The sequence below is a fragment of the Chiloscyllium punctatum genome, chromosome 7, assembly GCF_047496795.1.
Source record: "Chiloscyllium punctatum isolate Juve2018m chromosome 7, sChiPun1.3, whole genome shotgun sequence".
Taxonomy (NCBI): domain Eukaryota; kingdom Metazoa; phylum Chordata; class Chondrichthyes; order Orectolobiformes; family Hemiscylliidae; genus Chiloscyllium; species Chiloscyllium punctatum.
The window spans coordinates 35,168,637-35,182,207 of NC_092745.1; positions in this window are offsets into that span (position 1 = coordinate 35,168,637).

Consider the following 13,571-nt stretch of genomic DNA (forward strand, 5'->3'; position numbering starts at 1 on the left):
ACCGTTCATGAGCTCATGAGGTTTAATGCTGTTTTACAGTCAATGGAATACGTCTGATGTGGAGACAATGTTGTGATGTGGGGAATGCATCAGCCCATTTACACTCAGCCAGCTCCCACAATAACAGCGACTAGGACATTGGGGCTAGGACATGGAGCAGAGAATGGAAGATGCTGGAAAATAAAACCCAAGCAGTCAGTGAGGCCTGAGTATTGGGCTGGGTAGGAGGGAGATGACAAGGCAATGGGGCTTCTTAAAATTCATTCATGGGATGTGGGCGTCACTGACTTTGCCAGCATTTTATACCCATCTCTAGCTACCCTGTGAAGTTGGTGGTGCACTGCTTTCTTGAACTGCTGCAGTCCATGTGCTGTAGGAAGACCCACAATGCTCTTTGGGAGGGAATTCCAGAATTTTTTTCCCAGTGACAGTGAAGGAATAATGATATATTTCCAAGTCAGGGTGGTGAGTGACCAGAAGGGGATGTTTCAGGGTGTGGTGTCCATATATGTCTGTTGCCCCTATCCTTCGAGATGGAACTGTTGGTGGGTTTGGAAGGTGCTATCTCAAGGAAGCTTGGTGAGCTGGTTGTGGTGGTACAGCTGGTTGAAAATGATCACCTCTCCACAGCCAGTGGTCATTCCCTTTCCTTTTATATCAGTGAAACCTGTCAATAAATGACTTCTAGTCAGTAATAGCAACAATAACAATTTGTATTGACATAACATCTTTAATGTCGGAAAGGTCCAAAAGTTGGGCACATATGGTGTTTTTGTTGATGACCAGAAGGAGACAAAGAGCTCGTTTGAAGAAGTTTGTGGAAGAAATTCCCGTGCTGAGGGCCTGGGAAACTGAAGGCACAGTTGCCAGTCATGAGGTGGAAGGCCAGATTGGAGAGTTTGGGAGATGGGGGAGGGATTAAGGATAACCGAATGGACCATTGTATCGACTCCCCCACCCGCTGCAGCAAGAGACTGGGGAGAGGAATCAGGAGGCTGGGCAAGGCACCACCCAGAGGCTGGAGGCTGCTACTGCAGGCAGGCTGCAAACCAGTTCTGCTGTGAGAATGGCACTGGAGCACACAAGACCATGGGAAATAGGAGCAGGAGGAGGACTCCAATGCCAGTCCATGCTTTCATAAGTACAGGGACACAAACTGCAGACAGTACTCTACGTGCAGACTCACTAACACCATGTATAGTTATAACAAGGTTTATCTACTTTAACATTCCAAGCCCAGCAATAAAGGCCTCAATCCCATTCACCTTCTCAATGACTTGCTGCACCTGCACTAACTTTTTGTGTTTCTTGCAGAAAAACACCCAGATCCCTCTGCACTGCACTTTGTTGGAATCTCTCTCCATTTAAATAATAATCTGTATTTTGATTATGCCTACTGAAGTGCATGACCTTCCACTTTCTGTCTTTAAGAGTGTCTCATTTCTAGTTTGGTCTTCTCTATGTGATTATCCATCTCCGTGTATCTGCCTGTACCATGTCCCATTCCCATTTGCTTCCGGCCCAGAGACTTGATTGTCCAGCCCTTTCCTGCTGGTTCCATTCAATATTGAACAGCTTCCTCGAGACAATGTAACCCAGCACGTCGTCCCCTCCTTCAATCGGGGTTTTCCTTGCTGTCCTTTGATGGCACATTCGAGGCTCGAAGCATTACTTCATGACTCCCTCCCAGACTCTGTGACAGGGAGAGGGAGTGGGTACAGAGGGAGATCCAGGCTCCGTGACTGGGGAGTGAGGTGGAGACCCAGGGCCCAGGCTCCATGACTGGGGAGTGAGGGGTAGACCCAGGGCCCAGGTTCTGTGACTGGGGAGTGAAGGGGGAGACCCAGACCCAGGCTCCGTGTCTGGGGTGTGAGGGGGAGACCCAGGGCCCAGGCTCCGTGACTGGGGAGTGAGGGGGAGACCCAGGGCCCAGGCTCCGTGACTGGGGAGTGAGGGGGAGACCCAGGGCCCAGGCTCCGTGACTGGGGAGTAAGGGGGAGACCCAGGGCCCAGGCTCCGTGACTGGGGAGTGAGGGGGAGACCCAGGGCCCAGGCTCCGTAAATGGGGAGTGAGGGGAAGACCCAGGGCCCAGGGGCTGTGACTGGGGAGTGAGGGGAAGACCCAGGGCCCAGGCTCCGTGACTGGGGAGTGAGGGGAAGACCCAGGGCCCAGGGGCTGTGACTGGGGAGTGAGGGGAAGACCCAGAGCCCAGGCTCCATGACTGGGGAGTGAGGGGGAGACCCAGGGCCCAGGGGCCGTGACTGGGGAGCGAGGGGGAGCTAGATGAAGGTGGGCTGTGAGAAACAAATGACACTCGGCAACTGGAGGCCTTCACTGCTTTTCAGAATTAGTCCCAGGGCAAGTTTTCCACTCATCTCAGAGGGCTGGTGTTTCGACAGGGTTAATGGCTTATCCAAAAGTCTGTCCGCGTGAGAAAACAGGATTCCCCTTCCTGTGTACATCACAATGTCAAAGCACAACACCATTCCCAAATCTCTGGCTCAGTCCTTGAACCTACATCATTCTGGTTGGAAGCAGAGAGCCCAGGCTAGTCATGCTGTGTACCCCATCAGAAAGACCTGTGTGTGATCAGTTATACTGCATGGTTTGCTCACTGACTGGGTGGCTAGGAGCTGGGCAATTGAAGACAGCTCCATCTCCTGAGCAAGATGTGCTCCCCCTCCCCTCTACCATCTCCAGCTGGCTGAGATTGGGAAAGAGGATCCGAGTGTCCGATTGTACTGTCCGGAAGCTTGTATGTCAGCCAAGTGGATCTAACAGAATATGAATTCTGAAATCAGGGAGATATGGCTGACAGAAATAAACAGAGCCACTCATCAAATGACACCAGGTTATAGTCCAACAGATTTTTATTGAAATTCTTCACATGACAATGCAGCAGCAACCTGAATTCAAATAAACTTGGTGGACTATAACCTGGTGTTGTGTGAATTCTGACTTGCCCATTGCAGTCCGACACCACATCAGAAAGAAACAGGAGTGTCAGACACGCTGTTTGCTCTGAGAGCTGCCTCTGAAGGAGCTGGGTCAGTGTCAAGGACCCTCCACTTGATGGGATACTGGCCTCTGTGCAGTTGTTACAGTAACAGTGGGACCCACACTGACAGACACACAGCTCCAGACAGCAGTGAATGACAGTCACACCCACACTGACCAACATTCCGACAGACAGCGTTGGGTAAATGTCACACCCATACAGGGGCATGTATGCTGTGAGATCCTGACTGATCCTCTCTCTGAACTAAGACCTCACTCAGTTCAGTTTTGAGCTCTCACTGTAAGGAACAGGGTCAGGTGGGAGAAGTGAACGTCACGACTGCAGCGTCCAGCATCTGTGACTGGCCTAAATTCGTTTCAGGTGTTACCCAGCAGCAGCAAAGAGAGCACAGTGCGATCACACCAGCTGGGTCTGGACCAACAGAGTGAAGAGGGAATGTCTCAGATTGTAGTGATTCAGCCCCAGCAGCTTTCAGTTTCTGTTCTGTTTGGAATCTTGTAAACTCAACAGATTCCCAGACAAAGGGATCACTTGGAAATGATTGATGATCGACTCTCTGTCCAAAGTTTAGCCAATGCGTCATTCATTGACAGGCCAAGCAGCCAATCACGACAATCATTTGCTGACATTCTGCCAATCACCTGAGGGGGCGGTGGTACATTTCCAAAGCACTCACAAGAGAGAGACTGAATCTTCATCTTTATTCCCTTTCCCAAGTTGTCATCAACAGAAAAAACTGTAATTAACAGCCCAGACAGAGGAAGTTGTACACGTCCATAGTCACAATGGAGCTTGAGGAAAACACTTGCGGAGATTTTCTCAATAACATGAGAATCCTGTCCTTTTAAACAGTGACCAAACCTTAAATTGGAACTGGCAGCTGAGCAGGAAGGAGATCTAGTTTACTGAAGCAGAGGCTTCTGAGGTTCACATTGTTTTGTACAACTGACAGTCTTCAGCAACTTCAAGTGATTTTACGTGGCATCACAAGTAAACCCAATCCCCATCAAACACTCACTGGACAAGGACAGCGAGGGTTAGGTACAGAGTAAAGCTCCTTCTACACTGTTCCAATGAACTGGCGTGAGCCCTGAACCTCAGAAGTGTCCCCGTGGCCAGTCCCAAGAAGGAAGAGAGTTGAAATTCAGTGCTGACAATGACCTTTGTCCTGCCAGCTCAGCCCTGTTCTGTTGAAAGTTGTGTCTCCTCTGTGGACTGTCTTGAACACTCTGTACACATTCTGACCTTCTGATGCTCTTGCTGAGGGGAGAGGGGAGGGTCACGTGGTGAGGGCACAGGTGAAGCGAGCATTGGGCTCCCAGTCAGACCCAGAGAAGGTCAGCAGGCTGCTGACACTGTAGGTGCTGTCTCAGGTAGTTGCTGGTCTGAACCCCGTCCGAAATGACTGCACCGTCCTTCTTCCACTGCACCTCCAGCTCATCGGGATAGAAGTGATTGGCAAGGCATACCAGGGTGGCAGTGCCCTTGGCATTGACCTGCTTCGGGGAGGGGGGCAGCAGGGTCAGCTTGGGCTGAGAGTTCTCATGGCCTGAAAGACAAAAGAACCAATTTTAATTCCTGCCGTTTGGAAGGAGTTCAACTCTCCAAACATTAACTCGCAGAACTATCAGTTTGAACATTTGTATCCAATACAGAACAAACCTAACAAAAGAATGGCCGTTTATTAAAATTCCTTTGTGCTGGTGCAGTTTGAAGTCCCCCACCCAGCGTACATTCTGTGTTCAACGTGGCTGAGAGACTGATTCTTCAGCCGAAGGAGAACAGTACATGGTAAGCAGTGGGAGAATTCATAGAATCATACAGAATAGAAGAGGCCCTTCGCCACATCAGGTCTATGCCACCAACGCAACACTAAATCAACACTCCACCCACATTCCAGAAGTGGGCCCATAACCCTGAATGTTCGGTCAGTTCAGGTGTTCATCCAAGTACTTTGTGGAGGTTGTGAGGTTTCTCACCTCAACTCCCCTCCCAGACATTCCCGACCCGCACACTCTGGGTGAAAAAGCTTTTCCTCAAATCCCCTCTAAAGCTGCTGCCTTTTATATTAAATGTGAGCCAACTTGTTCTTGACCCTCCCAGTCAGGGGCACAGCTATTTACTATCACCCTGTCTGTTCCCCTCATAACCTTCTCCCCCTCTATCAGGATCCCCCCCCCCCCCCACTCCCTGAACCTTCTCTGCTCCAAAGAAAACAACAGGAGCTTATTCATCCTCTTCACATCTGAAATGTTCCATCCCTGGGAACATCCTGGTGAATCTCCTCTGCACCCCCTCCAGTGTAATCACATCCCTCCTACAGTGTGGTGACTACAACTGCACACAGTGCTCCAGGTATGGTCGAACTACTGTTCTGTATAATTCGAACATATCCTCCATGCTCTTTTAATCTCCACCTAAAACGATTAAGGCAAGTACGCCAACTGCCTTCATAACTGTCCTGTTAACATGTTAAATCTTCAAAAGTGCATCACCTTACTTTTATCTGGTTTAAATTCCATCTGCCTCTGATCTGCTCATTTGACCAATCCGGTTATAACCTGCTGTAACCGAAAACCTTCTTCTTCACTGTCAACCATCCGACCAATCTTCACATCATCCACAAACCCAGTTATCATCCAGCTCCACATTCCCTTCGGCATTGTTCCTGTATATCACGAGCAATGAGGGACCCACACTGATCCCTGTGATATCCGACTGCACCCTGGACCCAGTCACACAAACAGCCTTCTAGCATCACCTTCTGTCACCTGTCACAAAGCCAAGTTTGGATCCAACTTGCCAAGTTACCCTGCATCCCATAGCCTTGTATACCTTCTTTATCAGTCTCCCAAGTACAACCTTGTCAAAGGCCTTACTGAAATTCATATAAACCACATCAAATGCACCTCCCTGCATCTACACACCTGGTCCCCTTCTCGACAAAATTCCAAAAGATTTGTTGGGCATGGCCTCCCTCTGACAAAGCCGTGCTGACTACCCCAATATGGAGATTCATTCGACCTTCAGAATTTTCTCCAATTGTATCCCTACCGCTGATGAGACACCCACTGGTTTCTTTGTCCATGTCTGGCCTGATGCCATGCGACTTCGTCATGTCTGTAGTCAATGTTGAGGATTTCCAGGGTCACTCCCTCCTGGCTCTATATCACTGTGCAATCACCTCTGCTGGATCTTTCCTGCTGGTGGGACAGGGCCTATACAGGGCTGGCGATGGTGGTGCCTGGGACACTGTTCGGTATAATTATGTGAGTACCACTGTGTCAGGCTGTTGCTTGTCAGTCTAGTCTGTGAGACAGCTCTCCTGAATTTGACACTAGCCCACAGATGTGAGTAAGGAGGATGCAACAGGGTCGACAGTGCTGTGTTTGATGTTGTTTCCGGTGCCAAGGTCGATGCCAGGTTGTCCATCAAGTTTCATTCTGTTTCTGAGACTTCCCAGCGATTGTTAGAATGGAGGGCCTTGCTCGGCTATTACAGAGGGTGGTTAACAGTTAACCTCATTGCTGTGGGTCTGGAGTCATGTGTAGGCCAGACAAGGTAAGGATGGCAGATTTCCTTCCCGAAAGGACATCGGTCCTTCGTCTCAATATCTCTTTAACAAAACCCCGATCACTCACAGATCAGAACTCCTTTATCAGAGAACATTATAGCAGACTTGAATCAAAGCACTTCAGGAAGGATTCACATTGGAAGAGCAACAAACAAGGATGGAGATGGAGACGTGGAGCTTCAAATCCTGATCTTTGCGCTTTGGTGGCACGCTTTGATGGCTGTTTGTTAGATCTTTGCGTAAAATTTTTTTTGCTGATCCCACTGCTAATCCGAAAGACACTCCACCCTTCAGTCAGACAAACCAGGTTCACCCATTTCAAGGCTCTGTTTCTGGGCGATGCTCCAGTCTTTCAAAGAGATGAATTCAAGCCTCACCAGTTTGTTCATTTGAATTGGATGCCATTTATTTTGATTTCTCCTGGGATGGGGCAGGCGTTGACATGTCGGTTATTTGTTGCTCTTCCTGAATTGTCCTGGAGATGGCGATGGTGAACCATGTAATATTTGAGAAGCAACTGGCAGGTCATTCCCACTGGAATCCACTGGAATGACTGTGGGTTTGTTCATGGCTAATGGAAGGAGGCGTTACCCATATTCCTCAGCAGCAGTGCAGGTACTCTATAGTTACCGGAAGGCAGCTGCTTCACTGAACAAAGTCAGAAAGCACACAACACCAGGCTCTAGCTCAACAGGTTCATTTGAAATCACAAGTTTTTGAAGCCCTGCTCCTTCATCAGGTGTACCCCAGTCCACCATCGGTATCCCCACATTATTTAACAGTACAAATAAATTGGCACTCTGCGAGGATCCAACCGGCTCAATCTGAGAGAGTACAGCTCTCGAATCAGGATGCCACAATGAAAATGCCCTGCATGCTATGATATATGAAAAAGAAATACATTGATGTGACTTTAGATTGTCTTCAGATTGTGCTTTTTTTCAATCTGTGATACACGTAGACATTGTCAGTATTGTCGGTATCACAAAGTATGTTTCCTCCATTAAACACTTTCCAACACACTCTCTCCATCTTGCTTTCCTCCTTATTGACTCTTCGACATTGTCCCTTTTCCCTCACTCCGTCCCAGTCCCAGAGGAATTGATGGTCGGAGTTCATGACCCCGCACTGTGTGAAGGCTGGTGTGAAGTGAGGCCAGTGTGTTGGAGCTTGGGCTCCTGCCTCAGGACCAGGTGTAGGGGCCTGTTCAACAATCTGCACATTGTCCTTTTTCTCTTTCTGAATGAACTGGATCATGTTACAGTAACGAACTGGCAACAAGGTGTCTTATCTAAAATGTTCCCAGCCTTGGGCACAGAACGAGGTTAGTCACAGGAGACAAAGGGTATCGATGGAAGAACAATTTTCAGAATGGAGGGCTGTGACTAGTGATGTTCCACGGGGATCAGTGGTGGGAACTCTGCTGTTCATGATCTCCATAAATGATTTGGGGCAAAGTGTAGCTGATCTAATGAGTAAGTTTACGGTTGATACAAAGATTGGTAGAGTTGCAGATAATGAGAAGGATTGTCAGAGGATACAGCAGGATATTATATCAGTTGGATGCATGGACAGAAAAATGGCAGATGTAGTTTAATCCAGCCAAATGTGAGGTGATCCATTTTGAAAGGTGATGGACAGGTGGGAATTATACAGTGAATGGCAGAATCCTTTGGAGTATTGATATTCATCGGGATCTGGGTGTGTATGTTCACAGATCAGTGAAGATGGCAGCACAGGGAGATAAGGCTGTAAAAAAGGCTTATGGCCTGCTTGCCTTCATTGGAAGGGGCATTGAGAATAATGATAGACACATTATGCTGCAGCTTTATCGAACATTAGTTAGGCCACACTTGGAATATTATACACAGTTTTGGTCACCACACTATCAGAAGGATGTGGATGTTTTGAAGATGGTGCAGAAAATGTTCATCAGGATATTGTCTGGTATAGCGGATAGTCGTCCTGAAGAAAGTTTGGATAGACTGGGTTTGTTTTCATTGGAATGCGGAAAAATGAGGCGTGTCCTGATAGAAGTTTATAAAGTAGTGAATGGGATATGTAGATATGAGGCTTTTTTCCCTAGGGCGGAGGGGTCATTTATTGGGGAACAGAGGTTCAAGGGGCGGGGGAATTTAAAAGAGATGTGCGAGGCAAGTATTTCACACAAAGGGAGTTGAGTGCCTGGAACACACTGCCAGAGGAGGGGGTGGAAGCAGACACAATAGAAGTATTCAAGAAATACCTGCACTAATGCATGAATAGGAAGGGAATAGAGGGATATGAATCCTGTAGGTGAAGACAGTTTCAGTATGCAAGGGCAAAATGTGTCAGCACAGGCTGTAGGGCCGAAGGGCCTATTCTTGTGCTGTATTCTTCCTTGTTCTTTGATCCCTGCTGTTGAATTGGATTCTCAGGAGCCAGTTCCGTATGAAGAGCCTGTTCTCATTCTTTTGTTGGAGTTCATGGGGCAACTGCTGCTTCCTTGTTACGCCACTGATCAAACCAACAATGCAGAAAGCCTCTTGATATTTTAAACACACTGTCCGCAGGAAAAAGTTTGACCGAGATTTTAATATTGTGTAATAAGATAATGACGTCAATACGTGGTTTAAGATGCCCTCCAACGCATCTCGTCTACATCCCGCACCTCCGCCCTCAGATCCCATCCCTCCAACCGTAACAAGGACAGAACATCCCTGGTGCTCACCTTCCACCCACCAACCTTCGTATAAACATAATCATCCACCGACATTTCCGCCACTTCCAAAAAGACCCCACCACCAGGGATATATTTGCCTCCCCACCCCTTTCCGTCTTCCGCAAAGACCGTTCCCTCCATGACTACATGGTCAGGTCCACGCCCCCGCCTTCAACCTACCCTCCCGTCCTGGCACCACAGAAACTGCAAAACCTGTGCCTACACCTTCTCCCTCACCTCCATCCAAGGCCCTAAAGGAGCCTTCCACATCCATCAAAGTTTTACCTGCACATCCACTAATATCATTTATTGTATCTGTTGCTCCCGATGCGGTCTCCTCTACATTGGGGAGACTGGACGCATCCTAGCAGAGCTCTTTAGGGAACATCTCCGGGACACCCGCACCAATCAACCCCACCGCCCTGTGGCCCAACGTTTCAACTCCCCCTCCCACTCAGCTGAGGACATGGAGGTCCTGGGCCTCCTTCACTGCCACTCCCTCACCACCAGATGCCTGGAGGAAGAACGCTTCATCTTACACCAAGGAACACTTCAACCCCAGGGCATCAATGTGGACTTCAACAGTTTCCTCATTTCCCCTTCCCCCACCTCACCCCAGTTCCAAACTTCCAGCTCAGCACTGTCCCCATGACTTGTCCTACCTGCCTATCCTCTTTTCCACCTATCCATTCCACCCTCCCCCCGCCCCCGACCTATCACATTCATCCCTCCCCCACTCACCAATTGTACACCATTATACTTTCTCCTAACCCCACCCTCCTCTAGCTTATCTCTCCACACTTCAGGCTCTCTGCCTTTATTCCTGATGAAGGGCTTTTGCCCGAAACATCGATTTTACTGCTCCTCAGATGCTGCCTGAACCCAGACTCATTCCCCATATTCACCCCTGACAATGGGCAATTTAGCGTGACCAATTCACCTAACCTGCACATCTTTGGATGGTGGGAGGAGACCGGAGCACCCGGAGGAAACCCATGCAGACACAGGGAGAATGTGCAAACTCCATAAAAGGCAGTCACCCGAGGCGAAAATCGAACCTGGGATTCTGGTGCTATGAGACAGCAGTGCTAACCACTGTACCACCGTGCTGCTCTACTGTGAGCCCAGGTCCCCCAGAACATTACTTGGCTCTTTGGATTAAGAATCTAGTGATGACACCATTAACTCATTGCCTCCCCACATGTGGATTATCTCTATCTTGCATTTATTCAAACGCCTAAGTATCGATGAGTATCCCAAAGATTCAAAACCCTCTGAGTAAAGAAATTCATAGCATCCCTACAATGTGAAAACAGGCCATTCAGCCCAAACCGCCTCTCCAAAGAGCATCTCACCCAGACCCACTCCCCTATAACCTTGCATTTCCCATGGCCATTCCACCTAACCGTTTGTGGACTATGGGAGGAAACCAGATCACCTGGAGGGAACCCAGGCAGACACAGGGAGAACATGCAAACTCCACACAGTCAGTTGCCCAAAGGTGAAATTAAACCTTTGTCCCAGTGCTGTGCCACCCCACTTGATTCTGGGCAATAAATGCTGACATAGCAAGTGATGCCCAATCCAGTAAATGAATTAAGAAAAGATCAGTCAAGTTTTGGATAGGAATATGGTGGGTTACTCCCCACTTGCCTGGATGGGTGCAGCTCCAAAAACAATCAAGAAGCTTGATATCATCCAGTACAAAGCAGCCTGCCTGATTGGTACCACATCGATAAACATACACTCCCTCCACCACTGATGCTCAGTAACAGCCGTGTACACCATCTACAAGATGCACTGCAGGAATTCACACCAAGTCTCTTGAGACAGCACCTTCCAAACCCATGATCATTTCCATGTAGAAGGACACAGAACACGACCAAAAACAAGTTCCCCTCCAATCCACATAGAATCTTGATTTGAAAATATATTACTGTTCCTCCAGTGTCGCTGGACGAAGATCCTAAATTCCCTCCCTAAGGGCATTGTGGGTTTATCTACAGCACATGGACTGCAGTGGTTCAAGAAGGCAGCTCACCACCACCTTGCAAAGGGCAGGATCATGGCTCAGTGGTTAGTGCTGCTACCTCACAGCACGAGGGACCTGGGTTCAATTTCACCCTGGGACAACTGTCTGTGTGGAGGTTGCACATTTTCACCATGTCTGTGTGGTTTCTTCCACACAGTCCATAGATGTGTTGATTAGGTGGATTAGCCACACCAAATTACACATCGTGTCGAGGGATGTGTTGGCTGGGTGGGTTGACCAGAGGAAATGCTGCAGTACAGGAATGGGGTCAGTCCAGATGGGATGCTGTTCGGTGGGTTGGTGTAGATTTGATGGACTGAATGGCCTGCTTCTATACTGTATGATGATTGCATGATTCACAAGGGCAACACAGAATGTGTAATAAATGCTGGCCCAGACAGCAATACCCATGTCCTCGGAGTGAGTTTTAAACAAAAAGACCATCTGCACTGTTAACTATTCCATCAGTCTTTGTGTCAATGTGGAACTATGATTCTCATTAATACATACAGTAAGTAGATAAGGCCTCACCACAGAATGCTTGTGGAACACCACTCATCACTTTCTTTCTCTGTCGTCTGTCACTAAACCAGTCTCTGAACCAAGTCAAATATTCATCTTCAATCCCATGGGTTTTCACTTTGATCAGCAGACTGAATTGTGGGAAATTATCAAGTACTTCTGAATGTTGATGAGACTTTATGCCCTATCGACTATTTTAGTTTATGTATTTGGTTCGTTAGTCAGAACCTATCCATCACAAATCTATGTGGGCTATTTCCAATTCTCCACATGTTCATTCTCTCTGCTGCTCACGATAGATTCCAATGAAACCCTCAAAAGAGATGTTAGATTGACCAGTATATAATTTCCTCGGTTCCCTCTCTCATCTTTCTTGAACCTGTGGTGACAGCAAGCCATTTTCCAAACTAAAGGAATGGTTTCTGCTTTGAAACCTGATGGGAAAAGTTTCTGAAACTTCTCTCCCCCTCCCGTTCCTTTAAACCCCTGAGGTCCTGGAGATCTGTCAGCCTTTAGAGCTGCTCGCTTTCCAATGCTGTTTTCTGGCAAGTATCAAGTTTCACAAAATCCAATCTTCAATTCATTACTAACCTCCCTGGAATGAAAGCTGCATTATCCCGTTCCTTGACTGTGAAGACTGACACAACTAATTATTGGACATATCGGCCATTCCCTTAGTCTCATTCATGGAATTCCCAGTTTGTTTTTAAAGGGCTCACATTGCACTGGAGCCCCCTTGATTTTCTAATTTTCATGTAAAACATTTGTGTTATTCTTGTGACCCCTTGTAGGTCTCTCTCTCAATCACTTTTTTGTAACTCTTGCTTCCTTTTTGTCTTCCTTTGCAGTTCTTCATGTCTTCCTTCACTTGCCTGAATTCTCACTGATATTCCCACATTCGAGTGTTCTCACCTTTCGTTTCCTGTTTTCTCTCACTTATTTTATCAGTGACAATGTGTTAACAAGTGGGGACCTGTTCTGTACTGAGCTGAATACATCTTTAACCATCTCCCCATCTCATTGAGAGTCTGATCTGACAATTTTGGCTGACACCAATCTCTGTTGCATTCTGTTTTCTGGAAGGTGGGTGTCACTGGCATAGATCAGTATTTGTTTCCCAAGACTAATTGCCCTTGACCTGCTGGACTTGCTGTGGCCTCTCAGAAAGCACCTAAGAGTTAACCAGGTTGCTGTGGGGCTGGAGTCACATGAAGTCCAGACTGGGTAAGGCTGAGGCTGGACAGCAATCAGGGATCATTATCGTGGTCACCATTAATGTGGCTTGCTTTGTGATTTGGATTCAAATGCCAGCACTTGTCACTGGGGGAGATAGTACAGTTCGATATATTGTGACAGGATCTCTGTTTTGTATCTCACCTGAAAGACAACAGCTCCCTCAGTTTTACAGTGTCAGCCTTGACTGTGTGTTCAATGTTGGAATTAGGAGCGGAAGGAGGCAATTCACCCCTTCGAGCCCGCTCTGCCATTTAACATTACCGTGGCTAATCTTATCCTGTTCTCAACTCCACTCTCCTGCCTGCTCCCCATCGCTCTTTGTCTCACTTTCCATCAGAAACACATCTTTCTTGAACCTGTGGATTGATTCTGCCTCCACTGCAGTCTGGGGCATTGAGTTTCACAGATTCACAACCCTTTGGGAGATGTACTTTCTCCTCAGCTCAGTTTTGAACCGATCTCCTCTCACTCGATATCGATAACCTC